This window comes from Lissotriton vulgaris, chromosome 4_1, assembly GCF_964263255.1.
Source record: "Lissotriton vulgaris chromosome 4_1, aLisVul1.2, whole genome shotgun sequence".
Lineage (NCBI taxonomy): Eukaryota > Metazoa > Chordata > Amphibia > Caudata > Salamandridae > Lissotriton > Lissotriton vulgaris.
Window position 1 is genome coordinate 1828075068 of NC_141691.1, and position 13211 is coordinate 1828088278.

At 46.1% G+C, this 13211-nt stretch overlaps 1 protein-coding gene across 3 annotated transcripts in view; it reads right to left on the reverse strand.

The window, feature by feature from the left end:
* TRPS1 (transcriptional repressor GATA binding 1) overlaps positions 1 to 13211 on the reverse strand; it is a 580664-nt gene that overhangs the window by 96581 nt on the left and 470872 nt on the right. The window lies entirely within an intron of this gene.

The window sequence follows — 13211 nt, forward strand, 5'->3', positions numbered from 1 at the left end:
AGTTTGCATTGAGGAGGTGGCAAACTCATTACGTATTATCAGGAGAAGGGTAAAATGTGAGATTTGTAGTCAGATGTCAGTGACTTGGAGAGAGAAAAGGGGGGAAGAGTGGTGGAATGGGTTTGATTCACGAGGATAGCTAGAAAGCAGAACGGCATTGGGTAGTGCATTGTGGGAGTTGTGGTTTCCATGAAAGGACTGGAGTACGGGGTATAGTAGAAGGGTGAAAGGCTGAAAGCGTCATTTGTAAAATGAGAAGATGCACAAGATGAGCGTTTGGGAGGGAGATGGAAGTTATATGGAGAGATATGGGAGATGTATGAGCGGCAGAATAGGCTTGATGCACGAGGATATATGGTGATTTTTCTTTTTTTTGTTTTTTTGAATTATAAGGAAACAGTAAAGTGCAAGCCACCCTCACTGTGCAATCTGTGTCAGTTAGGGTATGGAAAATCACGATATTTTTCCCAATTAAAAAATGATAACATGCAATTTAGAAAGCAGTGTTGGGCACAGACATGCATGCTTTTTCAGGCCGCATATTACTCTTGTCTACTGCATAATTTGAATTGAGTTGCTTCCAGGTGTTTATAGCTGGGCACAATTGGGTTGTACCTGAAGGCAGTATGAGTTTTTCTCAGCGAGGCCCTATGGTGTTCAATGTGGGAGACGATGTGGCACTCTGTGCCGATGACAGAAACTGCAAGGCTCTGAGACAAATAGCTTTTGATAGCACTTTTAGGCGTATTTGGGACCTTCTGCGAATGGCAAAGTTTTCAGATGAATGTATTGTGTTTACCAATAACAAACAAGTGCCTGTGTGCATTGTCAATTTAAATAAATGTGGAAAAATACTAGCTGCAGCGTCGTCTTTTACTTGTGGGAAAAATAAATATGGATAAATACAGATAAAATGCCAAAAAAATAAATAGTTCAAGTTCAAGAATTTGTATAGCGCACTACTCACCCAGAGGGTCTCAAGGCGCTTTGGGAGGGGGTTCATTATTTATCGAATAGCCAGGTTTTAAGTTCTTTTCTGAAGGAGATGTGGTTCTGTGTGAGGCGGAGGTGAGTGGGGAGTGAGTTCCAGGACTTGGCCGCTAAGTAGGAGAAGGATCTACCTCCCATGGTGGACCTTTGGATACGCGGGACTGCGGCGAGGCCTTGATTGGAGGATCTTAGTTGGCGGTTGGGTGTATAGAGGGATAGTCGAGTGTTGAGGCATTCGGGTCCTAGTTTGTAGAGGGCCTTGTGTGCGTGGGTGAGGGGACGGAATGTTATTCTCTTGTTGACGGAAAGCCAGTGGAGGTCTTTCAGGTGGCCGGTACTGTGATCTTGGCGAGGGATGTCCAAAATGAGTCTCGCCGATGCGTTTTGGATGCGTTGGAGTTTTTTCTGTAGTTTGGCTGTAATTCCGGCGTAGAGGGTGTTTCCGTAGTCTAGTCGACTCGTAACCAGTGCGTGGGTGACAGTCTTTCTTGTCTCGGTGGGGATCCAATGGAAGATTTTTTTGAGCATACGAAGTACGTTGAAGCAGGAGGATGAGACGGCGTTGACTTGTCTGGTCATCGAGAGGGAGGAGTCTAGGATGGAGCCTAGGTTACGTGCGTGGTCTGTGGGTATGGGTGCGGAGCCCAGATCCGAAGGCCACCATGAGTCGTCCCAGGCAGAGGGGGAGGATCCTAGGATGAGCTCTTCCGTTTTGTGTGAGTTAAGTTTTAGGCGGCTGTTTTTCATCCATATGGCTACTTCTTTCATGCCTTCGTGAAGATTGGTTTTGGCGGTGTTGGGGTCTTTGGTGAGGGAAAGGATCAGCTGGGTGTCGTCAGCGTAGGAGATGATGTTGAGGTTGTGTTGGCGCGCGATGGAGGCGAGTGGACTCATGTAAACGTTGAAGAGGGTGGGACTAAGTGATGATCCTTGTGGTACACCGCAGATGACTTTGGTGGCCTCTGATTTGAATGGGGGGAGGCGGACTCTCTGGGTTCTTCCGGCGAGGAACGAGATGATCCAGTTCAAGGCTTTACCTTTTATGCCGATGTTGCTGAGGCGTTGTATGAGGGTGCTGTGACACACAGTGTCGAAGGCGGCGGAGAGGTCGAGTAGAATGAGGGCCACTGTTTCTCCGTTGTCCAGTAGTGTTCGGATGTCGTCTGTTACTGCGATGAGGGCGGTTTTGGTGCTGTGTTTGGCTTGAAAGCCGGATTGTGATGGATCGAGGGAGTTGTTGGATTCTAGGAAGGTGGCGAGTTGGCTATTGACGGCTTTCTCAATGACTTTGGCCGGGAATGGGAGGAGGGATATGGGGCGGTAGTTTTTAAGTTCAGAGGGGTCTGCTGTGAGTTTCTTCAGGAGGGCGCTGACTTCGGCATGTTTCCAACTTTCTGGGAAGGTAGCAGAGTTGAAGGAGCAGTTGATGATGTCACGGAGATGGGGTGCTATGATGGAGTCTGCTTTGTTGTAGATGTGGTGGGGACATGGGTCGGTTGGCGAGCCAGTGTGGATGGAATTCATTAGGCGGATGGTGTCTTCAGTGGTGATTGGGTTCCAGGCGTGGAGGTGGTTGGAGGGCGGTTTAGGTTCTGAGGGCGGTGGAGAGGATTGTTCGTTGGAATTGTTTTCGAAGCTGTTATGTATGTCGGCAATTTTGTTGTAGAAGAAGGAGGATAACAAGTCGCAGAGGTCTTGGGAGGGAGTGATGTCGTTTTAGGCTGCGGTGGGGTTGGTGAATTCCTTGACGATGTTGAATAGTTCCTTGCTGTTATGGGCGTTGTTGTCGAGTCGATTCTTGAATGCTGATTTCTTGGTGGATCTAATCAGCTGATGGTGTTTGCGGGTGGCTGACTTGAAGGTGGTCATGTTGTCAGTGGTTGGGTTTTTTCTCCATGTTTTCTCGAGAGTACGGCATAGCTTCTTGGATTTCTTGAGGTCATCGTTGAACCAGGGGGCCTTTTTGTTGTCTTGTTTGGTGTGATGGTTTTTCAAGGGTGCTAATTCGTCAGCGCTGTGAGTGATCCATTGTTTGAATTTGATGGCAGCTTGGTTTGGGTCCGATGAGAGGGCGGATGGGTTCTGGTTGAGCGATGTGAGGAGTTGGTCGGTGGTGATTTTGTTCCATTTTCTCCGGGGGATAGGTTGTGGGGGGTTGTGGGTCGAGGTTGTTTTGTAGCTGAAGTGAACACAACAGTGGTCCGTCCAGTGGAGAGCTGTGGTGTGATCGAAGGAGATGTGTTTGCTGGAGGTGAAGATTGGGTCGAGCGTATGTCCGGCTACATGGGTGGGGGTGTCAACAAGTTGTTTGAGGCGAGATTGGCCAGGTTGTCAAGAAGGGTGGTGGTGTTGTTGTCGTTTTTCTTTTCCAGGTGGAAGTTGAGGTCACCTAGTAGAATGTAGTTCTCGGAGGCGAGGGCATGTGGACTGATGAAGTCAGTGATGTCTTCGCTGAATTGTTTACGGGTTCCTATTGGTCTGTAGATGAGGGTGCCTCTAAGTGTGGTTCTGGGGTCGGTGTGGATCTGGAAGTGAAGGTGTTCGGCGGTTGTAAGGTTATCGTCGGAGCTGGTCGTGATTTTGATGGTGTTCTTATGGACGATGGCGATGCCTCCTCCTGTTTGGACGGTGCGGTCTTTCCGGATGATCTTGTAATTGTCAGGGATGGCAATGGCGATGTCGGGTGTTGATGATGCGTTCATCCATGCTTCAGTAAGGAAGGCGATGTCCGGTGTTGTGGTGTCGAGTAGATCCCAGAGTTCAGTGGCGTGTCTGTGGACCGAGCGGGTGTTCAGCAGGATGCACTTCAGGTGGTTAGAGTCAGAGTTGTGTTTGGGGTTAGTGGATGTGGTATGGGTCTTATCGCTGGTAAATTTGCAGGAGCGACAGGCGAAGGGGCCGTGGGTACGTCCCGGGGCAGCTTCGTAGCATTGTGGTGTGTGTCCGGGGTTAAGGGCGAGGAGAGTTGCGGCGTCATACGTGAGGCGGGGGGGCAGGGTAGGGCGGGGAACAGGGGGTATGGCGCTGGGCGCGGACCAGGCGCGGACGGGCGTAGACGGGCTTACCTTTGGCGCGCATGGGGCGCGTCCGCTGCGCGTGAACGCTGCGCGCGAATGCATCTGTCATATATGGATAGTGGAAGGGGAGGGGCGAGGGAGGAGCAGCTGGGAGGCGGGTGCGTGGAGGATATCCGGCCAGAGGGGCACAACAACAACAACAAAAATGGCTGCAAGCTAAACACAGAAGCAGGATTGGGGTAAAGACCCAGTGGGCGCAATGCAAGTACAGACACAGACGATCTAAAACACGACTAAGCAATTAAAATATTCTAAAATCGAGCTCTATGGCAGTCTAGCGCTACGATTGAGATTCACTTGGCAATAGTGAGTTAAACAGGTAATTTAGCGGTATTATGTACTTTAGCCGATATTTAATCTAAACTGTTAGACTAGCGCTGAGATGTCTTGTAGTGTTCAGGCAGGCAAGAGCGAGTTAAGCGGTGTAGCGCTACGATACCAGATGGTTGGTTCTGAGGAGCTGGGAGCAGCGTGAGTGAGCGGCCGCTTCTGATGGGAATCAGGGCGGTCACAGCTTCGCAGAGGGGAGAGCGGCGCTTACAATGCTTGTGGGAGGGAGGAGCAGCTGGGAGGCGGGTGCGTGGAGGATATCCAGCCAGGGGGGCACAACAACAACAACAAAAATGGCTGCAAGCTAAACACCGAAGCAGGATTGGGGTAAAGACCCAGTGGGCGCAATGCAAGTACAGACACAGACGATCTAAAACACGACTAAGCAATTAAAATATTCTAAAATCGCGCTATATGGCAGTCTAGCGCTACGATTGAGATTCACTTGGCAATAGTGAGTTAAACAGGTAATTTAGCGGTATTATGTACTTTAGCCGATATTTAATCTAAACTGTTAGACTAGCGCTGAGATGTCTTGTAGTGTTCAGGCAGGCAAGAGCGAGTTAAGCGGTGTAGCGCTACGATACCAGATGGTGGGTTCTGAGGAGCTGGGAGCAGCGTGAGTGAGCGGCCGCTTCTGATGGGAATCAGGGCGGTCACAGCTTCGCAGAGGGGAGAGCGGCGCTTACAATGCTTGTGGGAGGGAGGAGCAGCTGGGAGGCGGGTGCGTGGAGGATATCCAGCCAGGGGGGCACAACAACAACAACAAAAATGGCTGCAAGCTAAACACTGAAGCAGGATTGGGGTAAAGACCCAGTGGGCGCAATGCAAGTACAGACACAGACGATCTAAAACACGACTAAGCAATTAAAATATTCTAAAAATCGCGCCCTATGGCAGTCTAGCGCTACGATTGAGATTCACTTGGCAATAGTGAGTTAAACAGGTAATTTAGCGGTATTATGTACTTTAGCCGATATTTAATCTAAACTGTTAGACTAGCGCTGAGATGTCTTCTAGTGTTCAGGCAGGCAAGAGCGAGTTAAGCGGTGTAGCGCTACGATACCAGATGGTGGGTTCTGAGGAGCTGGGAGCAGCGTGAGTGAGCGGCCGCTTCTGATGGGACAGTACAGTACAGACAATACAGACGGAAATGGCAAACAAATAAATACCATAAAACCGGGAGCCCTAATTACAATATAGCCAAACTTGCAATGTGGTAGCTGCTTTCTACCCAAATGGGAGTAATCTCATGCCACAGCATTAGGGCATTAATAGACAATAGTGCTTCAACCAATGCTTATTTCTATAAGAATGAGTGCCAGTACCTAAAACTCGTCAGAAGCCCATAGGCCGCAGCTAGTAAATCCAAAGTGAGCCGATCAGCAATGCTGCACAGTTTTCAATCCACTTTATGCCTCTCTAATCCACTTCCAGACAGCCTGCGCCCCTTTATTTCATTCTTGCAGTTTCCTACCTTTCAGATATTTTTCCTGTCTTTTTCTTCTAATTTCCTTCCTCTTTGTGTATTTTCCCTCTCCTACTCTCTGGACAAATCTAAAGAGATAAAATATGAGCTGGTCCCCAAAAATAAGTGCCCGTGGCCCCCACCAGCTACCACTGGCTCAATTTAAGCACTGGCTTTACCTGATATCATTTGGATAGGAAACAATCTAAATAAACTGATACTTTCTATAGAATGGGCTTTATTATGGAAACAATCTACCATGATGAGGAGAGCTGCACTATCTTTACACGGTGAGAAATCATTATCTTTCCTGGAGCACAGAGTGTACCATGTACCATGGTACCTTCTACTTTAGAATACAAAGGCCTGGTGTACTTATTGCCTTGGCACTATAACAAGTCTTTAATAAAAAGTAAAGGAGTATAGGATTTTTGCACACATTTCTCAAAAGACATGGCGTGTGGTGGACAAAATTGTTAGGGCAAATGTTGTGCAAAGGATAGGAAGAGATGCATTTCTGGCTCTTTTACCAGTGATGTATTAATTAATTCCCGCCCCACCTCACTGCTAAAGGGAAACTGATTAATTGCATTAATTTAACAACTGCAAGATCATTACAACAAATCATAACCAATTATTATAGTAGACGCAAGGGTGTACAGGACAAGATTCAATCACATAACTGCTGCTCTAGACTCGACGGAAGGGGCAAACTATTCAGAAAACAAACACATTTCAAAGAGCAGTTGAAGGTACAGAGTATTGCACCATGTAACACAACCTGATCCCAGACGCAGCCAGAGCCTTTGGGCACAATCTCAATCTCAAATGCTCCGCTGACAACCTCTGCAGCTCTTTTCGAAGACTCTCTGTGACTTCAAACCCTTCATTTCACCTCACTGCTGGAAACACTTGAGGCAATCTCGGTGGCCACGAAATAGAAGGAAAGCCACCTGAACGTTACTTTCCTGTCTGGGAAACAAACTGTCCCTCGGCTAGACTGTAAAAATACCCTGAAGACCAATATTTACTAAGCATGACATACACACAGGATCCTTGTTAAAAATCTACAACAAATAGCTCATTGGGAACACATTTAAAGGCATCAGAGCGACTGAGTCTGTCTGAGCAGTGCTCTCTCAGCCAGAAGAAAAGGTTTTTTTTCGCCATTTTAATAAATGGCTTACGATCCGCTGGCTTCACACCGACATTTCATAATTTCAGTTCCATCTACTAATTATCAGTGGTATGTTTGTAGCACACAGAGAGAGACCAACACCAGCAAATCAAGGCGAGAGAGACAGAGGGATCAAGGCGAGCCACTGGTCGAAGACCGCGTCGCTGCTTAGAGTGCTCAGTCAAATAACGTTTTGCAAAATTAACAACAGGAACTTTGCAGTCATATTGTCTGGGGAAAAGAATTGAGTCAAGTCAGGCCATACAACTGAAATTAAATCTTACCAGCTTCACAAACAGCTCAACATTCCTCCTATGAGAGCTACCTAAAGGGATGCGCAGCTCTATCCAACGGAACATTAAGACATATCAGCACAATTCAGACGTATGCTTTTTTTTCTTTTTTTCCCCAAAACGACACTCATTATTCATTGAAGAAACGTATCTAATACAAGCGGTCTGGATGTACCTAAAATGTGAATTTATTCCTTAGGGACTTGTTTTAGTTTGCTGACTGTAGTCATGTGCTTACTAGGATTTTCTTACACAGCAATCGAGATCATAAGCCTGAATGGCAAAGTCCTCTATGAGGTTATGCCATATGAAATACAGACACAGCAGGTCGGTACCATGGGGCATATGTGAGCATGAAGTTTCTCATTTGTGGTTTGGCTCATACTGCGCATGGGAGGAAGAAAGGGAGCTGACTGACAGAAGGAGCTCCCGGCCCCTCGTCAGGACCACATTACTGAAGGTGGGACTTGAAACCCTCATACTTTACAATACTTCTTCTTTATTTTCCACCACTAAACAAGCATTGAAAAAGTCAATAGGTTTTACAGTGCCTGCAAATAGTGGTCCAAAACATGTGGGTACCAATGCACATATGTATACAGAGCATCACATCTGCAAATACCTATCTCCGCGAAGCTCAACAAACATGCACGCATGCGTTGCCACAGAACAACCAGCATGCATGTATCAGATCATAAAGTGCAGCAGATGGCACAGGAGAACTGTCTGTACTGTGGAGGAACAGGCTGGTGTTCATTCAGTGCATATGGAGTTTTACAATAGTGATCATTGATCATGTAATTAATTATATGTTGCACCTGAGTTTTAGACAAGGCCACTGAAATTATGTGGCTTGGGAAGGCCACATTATGTGGCAGGGGTGACTAAATTATGCAGTAATAAAGGGCAAACAACGAAGCTTAATGTTGAAACTTTTGTGATAGTATTACTACATTATCTTCTTATTTCTCTACTCTTTTTAACACTGTCTGAAAATATGTTGCACCGCATTAGTACCAGTTTAACACCCAAATATAGGACTAGGCAACATAAAGGTGTATAGTAAACCTTTGCAAAGGGCCTTCAAATGAGGGGCAACGCGTGTTGCAGCATTTTTAGTAACTTTTGAACTGTTGTGCTAGAAACACATTTTTTGCTAGAATTATCAGATTATAAAGCAAATTATGAATTATGTGGCAAAAGCTGCAAATCCATAATGATGGAAAAAAACACCACAGCTGCTCAATTACATCATTCCCGTGGCCCTGGTTTTAGATTACAGATTGTGTAATAAATTAATTGTTGAACCTGATTTGTACAATATTTTATATTGTATAGCAATTTTGCTGATGACAAAAAATGATTGTATATATTGCATAACGTGTTTTTTTTGTACCTTAATTTTTAGTTCGTGATTCTGCACGGCTGAGTGCAATCACTCTTGAAGTTGGTACCTCTGTAGGTAGGTCATGCTTTCAGGTAATCCGCTGATCTTTCCCTTATCATTGCCTTCCCCTGTGTCTTCCTCACTTTGCGCCTCCGGACAACTCCATCTCTCACTCCCCTCTTTTTCAGACTAATTTCCTCTACACACATATCCGCAAAGAATGAATGGCTCTGTGTGAAGCAGTACCAAAAAGCAAACAAATCCAGCTTCAGCAAAGTGCCTTGGGGGAGGGGGAATCTTCATGAGACGGATGCTCAAAAGAATCTGTTATTAAGGGGGGGCAGAAAACCCATTGTCCACTCAGCTGCTCTCTTAATGGGCAGAAGTGTCACAGCTGGGCTCCAAGGCCGGAGGCTGCTGGGGGCAATATAACCTGTGCACTCCGAGGGGGTGTGGTCGCTCTCCCAGCGGCAGGGGGCTGGAGGGCTCGCTTCAAAGGGCTCTCGTTCGTTTATTGGTTCGTTCTCCGCATCCGCTGCACCGGCTCCGAGAAGGAGGGGGCCCTCTCTGCAACTGATTTATTGTCTGCAATGATCTGCTATTGTTCCAGCTTCAAACAGCCGCTGATCTTAACACCTCTTGCCCTTTGAAGTCAGATGCATAGCCCCTATACGGTACTTCCGGTTAACGGTCGCCATGATGCTGAATGTGAAAAGCTCCAAGGGGCGCCGCCAATCTCCTCGCAAGGACGTAGCTTCTCTCTCCTCCGGTGCAGCCGTTGATGACGTCCGGAGAAGGTTCCCTCGTGGCCTTATACCGCATGTCATATTCCATCTTCGTGCTTCGTTTATGGTCCGACAAATTACGTCGGAGAGTGGTCCCAGATCCAGAAATGCAAACACGTATTGGTAAAGTGAAATATATATATACTGCTTCTTCAACATCACTGTATCCGATTCGAAAAGTTTCACAGAATGAACGATAGTAATACTTCTCAATTACCCTGAAATGCACTGTAGAAAGCACATTTAAAAATGTGTCTAAGATTTTAAATAAAACAACGTGTAATTTATATATACAGATAGACCACTCAATATAATACAGAACAATCTATAGCTGATAATATCTACTCCGATTATGTAGCTTCTGCCTCTAACCCAATGGCTGGCTGCCATAGAGTCTCAATCTGTATCGCAGCTGGTTTCCATAGAGAAAGAAATACACTGCATGTATTAAACATGCTAATGTACCCCACGAAAGCCCATGGGCCACCATAACACAAGATTCCATTTAAAGCCGCTTTTTCGGAGAAAGACGCAGATTTTCTTTACCCTAGTGTTCGGAGACAATACTATAAAGTGTTGTAATCACTTTACCCCTCTTCGAACAATGCCCGCTAATACTCATTTATGTCTGTCTATACATCAGAATGGAATGATATCATCTGCAATGAGGCCTCAGACAAAACTGCAAAGTGACACCCATGACATCTCTTTTTATCAGTCCTGTGTTTTTTATTAGCCAGCGGCCCTCTGCATACTGGGGTTGAAAACTCATTCTTAAAATCGTAAAAAGAAAACTACAAGCCCCAGCATTCACAGTGCTGATGGCTAAAAAACAGAACGACTGAATGTATCACACATGGCATACATACACGTGGCATCTAAGAGCAGAGCTTAACGTAGGCTTGATTCGCCCGGGTCTCAGACCCGGCTGCAATTAAAAAAAAAACACATTGAAATACACCCCCCCTCCCACACACACACCTATATTGACGTCCTTAACTGTTATTATGAAAACACTAGTCAAGTTCTGAAAAACGAATGATATAAACGTTAAGGGGTAATCTTTCTATTCCTGATATATTACATAGTATTTATTTAATCTTGCATTCCCTAATAGTCTAATATATATTCCCAGGGTGTTGTGTTTATGTATTTTTGTTTGTGTAACGTATTACTCTTGCATAAAGCATACTTTAAGGACTCCAAAACGGGCCACGACTCAGGGCTCAGTAGTGGAGGCTGAGGGCAGTGTGAGTTTCTCACTGTGCCTGTCTATGGGTCAAAAAAAGTGTTCAGGATTCATGACCATCCAATCCTTGGCCTCTCTGCAGAAAGCAATGGTCACATATTCCAGTTCAAATTGTGAGTCTGTGAAGATATGTGTGAAGGAGGTACATAGTTGTCAAGGGGAGAGTAAAAAGAAAGTGCAATGTTTACAGGTGAATGGGAATGGGGGTGCGTTCTGTTAATTTATTTAAAAGTTTTATATAGTGCTAGCTAGACCCTAAGGTATCAGAGCGCTTTACATACAATGAAAAATAGCATAACCTAGCTTTACATAGAATGCATGACATGGGAAATAGAATAATGGTGAAGTGAAGGAGATGTGAAGAAGTGCACTCAGGAGGGAGTGAAAAAGAGGGTGCTAAAGAGAAAAGATGAGGTTAAGATATGCAGATGGACGAGATGTGGAGAGAAAATGACATGCATGTCTAAAAGAGAGTGAACATAACTGGAGAGATTGAGACACTCTGAAGACCATTAGTTACACCAAACCTTCATTTCTTGCAGCCTCAACGCGTGTAACTAATGTCTACTCTACGCCTTTCCTGTTCTGCAATCAATTCTCGAAGATAGCGCTGCCACCACCTGCAGGACGAAAATAAATGAAATCCTGACGACGGTTATATGATTAATTCAACATATTAAAATATTTCCCCTTAAATCACACTATTTTTTCTGGAACGACTGACTGCCCGTTAAAAACAGCACATGCAAAAGGGGCAGACACCAAGAAACGCGTTCGCTTTCGCCAATAAAACCTGCATCATTTAAAGGAGGTCCCTGGAGGGGTCTCTGCTTCCTGATTGATGTCATCTTAACCACAGCCTGTGGTCCCAAACAGTGAATCAATCATGCACACATTACAGGAACAATCGGGTTCACATGCCTGCATACTGGCGCTTAAATAAATGCCTGTTTCGACCCTGGCACGGGACGCTGTCTGGAGAAGGCCGCACCGCCGGTGCATCATCCGCTCGCCATTTTGTTTTGATGTATAGGCCGCGAGCCTCGCGCGTCCTTCTTAATCTGACGAGCAGCCAAGGGAGAGAACGTGCTCAGAAGTGTTGAAAGAAAGGCCCATTCTCTGCCTGGGGAGCTGCGTCTCGTACAGGAAATGAACACAAGTTTTCTGTACGCTTTCCAGCTTCTACATCAGCTGTTCCTTAGCTCAGACCCCAGACTTCCAAAACAGAAGACCGAGACGCCCACTGCTGTAGTTATGAAAAAAAAAGCGGGGAGTAGCGCTTCCCTCGTCCTCCCTGCCTTCTTTCATAGCTTGTCTGCGACTTACTCGAAATGCGAGCAGCTTTATTTTAACAAGTGCGAGTTATCAGCGTCTAAATATCAAATGAAAGCCGAATGGATTCTAGAGTTGTTTCAGATTTCCAGCCAGAGGCCCTGGGCTCCCTGCACCGGGCCTGGCGCCCGGCCAGGCCCAGTAATAAAGTGCTAAGCAGAAGACAGGAAATACTCGAGAAGTCGAACAATGTTATGACAATGTTTATAACTTTTACAGTCAGGCCTGGCCGCACATCTGCACAGCATCAGACCCTGGTCAGGCCCACTGAGAGGAAACCATTCTTTAGCTGGCAGCGGTTCGCTCCAGCCAGATGTTATCACTTTGCCGGTATCTTTTCACTGAACAACAAAAAAGAAAAAAAACACGTTTTTTCACATGTCTAAAGAGGAAATGGGAGTCTCTTGTTTGGGAGGCATTTTGCAATAAATTCATTCGGCTCTCTGGCTGATTTGCAGTGACAGGACTGAATGCAGTTCCGAGACAAAGCCAAGCTTCCCTTTGATGTCGCGGCGCTCGGGCCCTGCCAGTGCAAAGGAAGCAGCCTTATATAGAGGCACAGCGCGAGCTGCAGTGTGCGCGTGAATCACCGGGGCTTCAATGCCTGGGTACATCTCAATAGGCTGTGAAATTGGACAGTCACCTGGCATGTGCTTATTTACACACTGCCCTCCGCTGCTCTTCTTCAAGTGCCTGTGCGCGGCGCGACGGGCGTCTCTCATCCTTTCTGAAGCAGCAGTAACTAACGTCTCTGACACCTACTCATTCCGGCAGGCTGTCACGTGAAATGTCAGATCGCCGTCATTACTCGCATTGTTGCTGCAGGAAGCCTGAAGCATGAGTCACCATGGGTACACATGCAAACAAACCCGGAAAATATGTACAAACGGAATTCAGTTGCGTTGTGGTAAATCCACCGATAATTAGGAAGAAAGCGAGTTTATAAAATGTGTATAAAGTGTGGGTGGTTTTATTGCACCACAGCTGTGAGATAAAAATGTATTTCTACAGGCGAGGGAGTTATTTCACGGATGCTTGTGAAAAATGTATTCCGACCGATGGAGGCCTAGTCAACCGAATTGTGGTATACTTTCTGGGAAATATGGCGAAGGCGAGTCTAAGC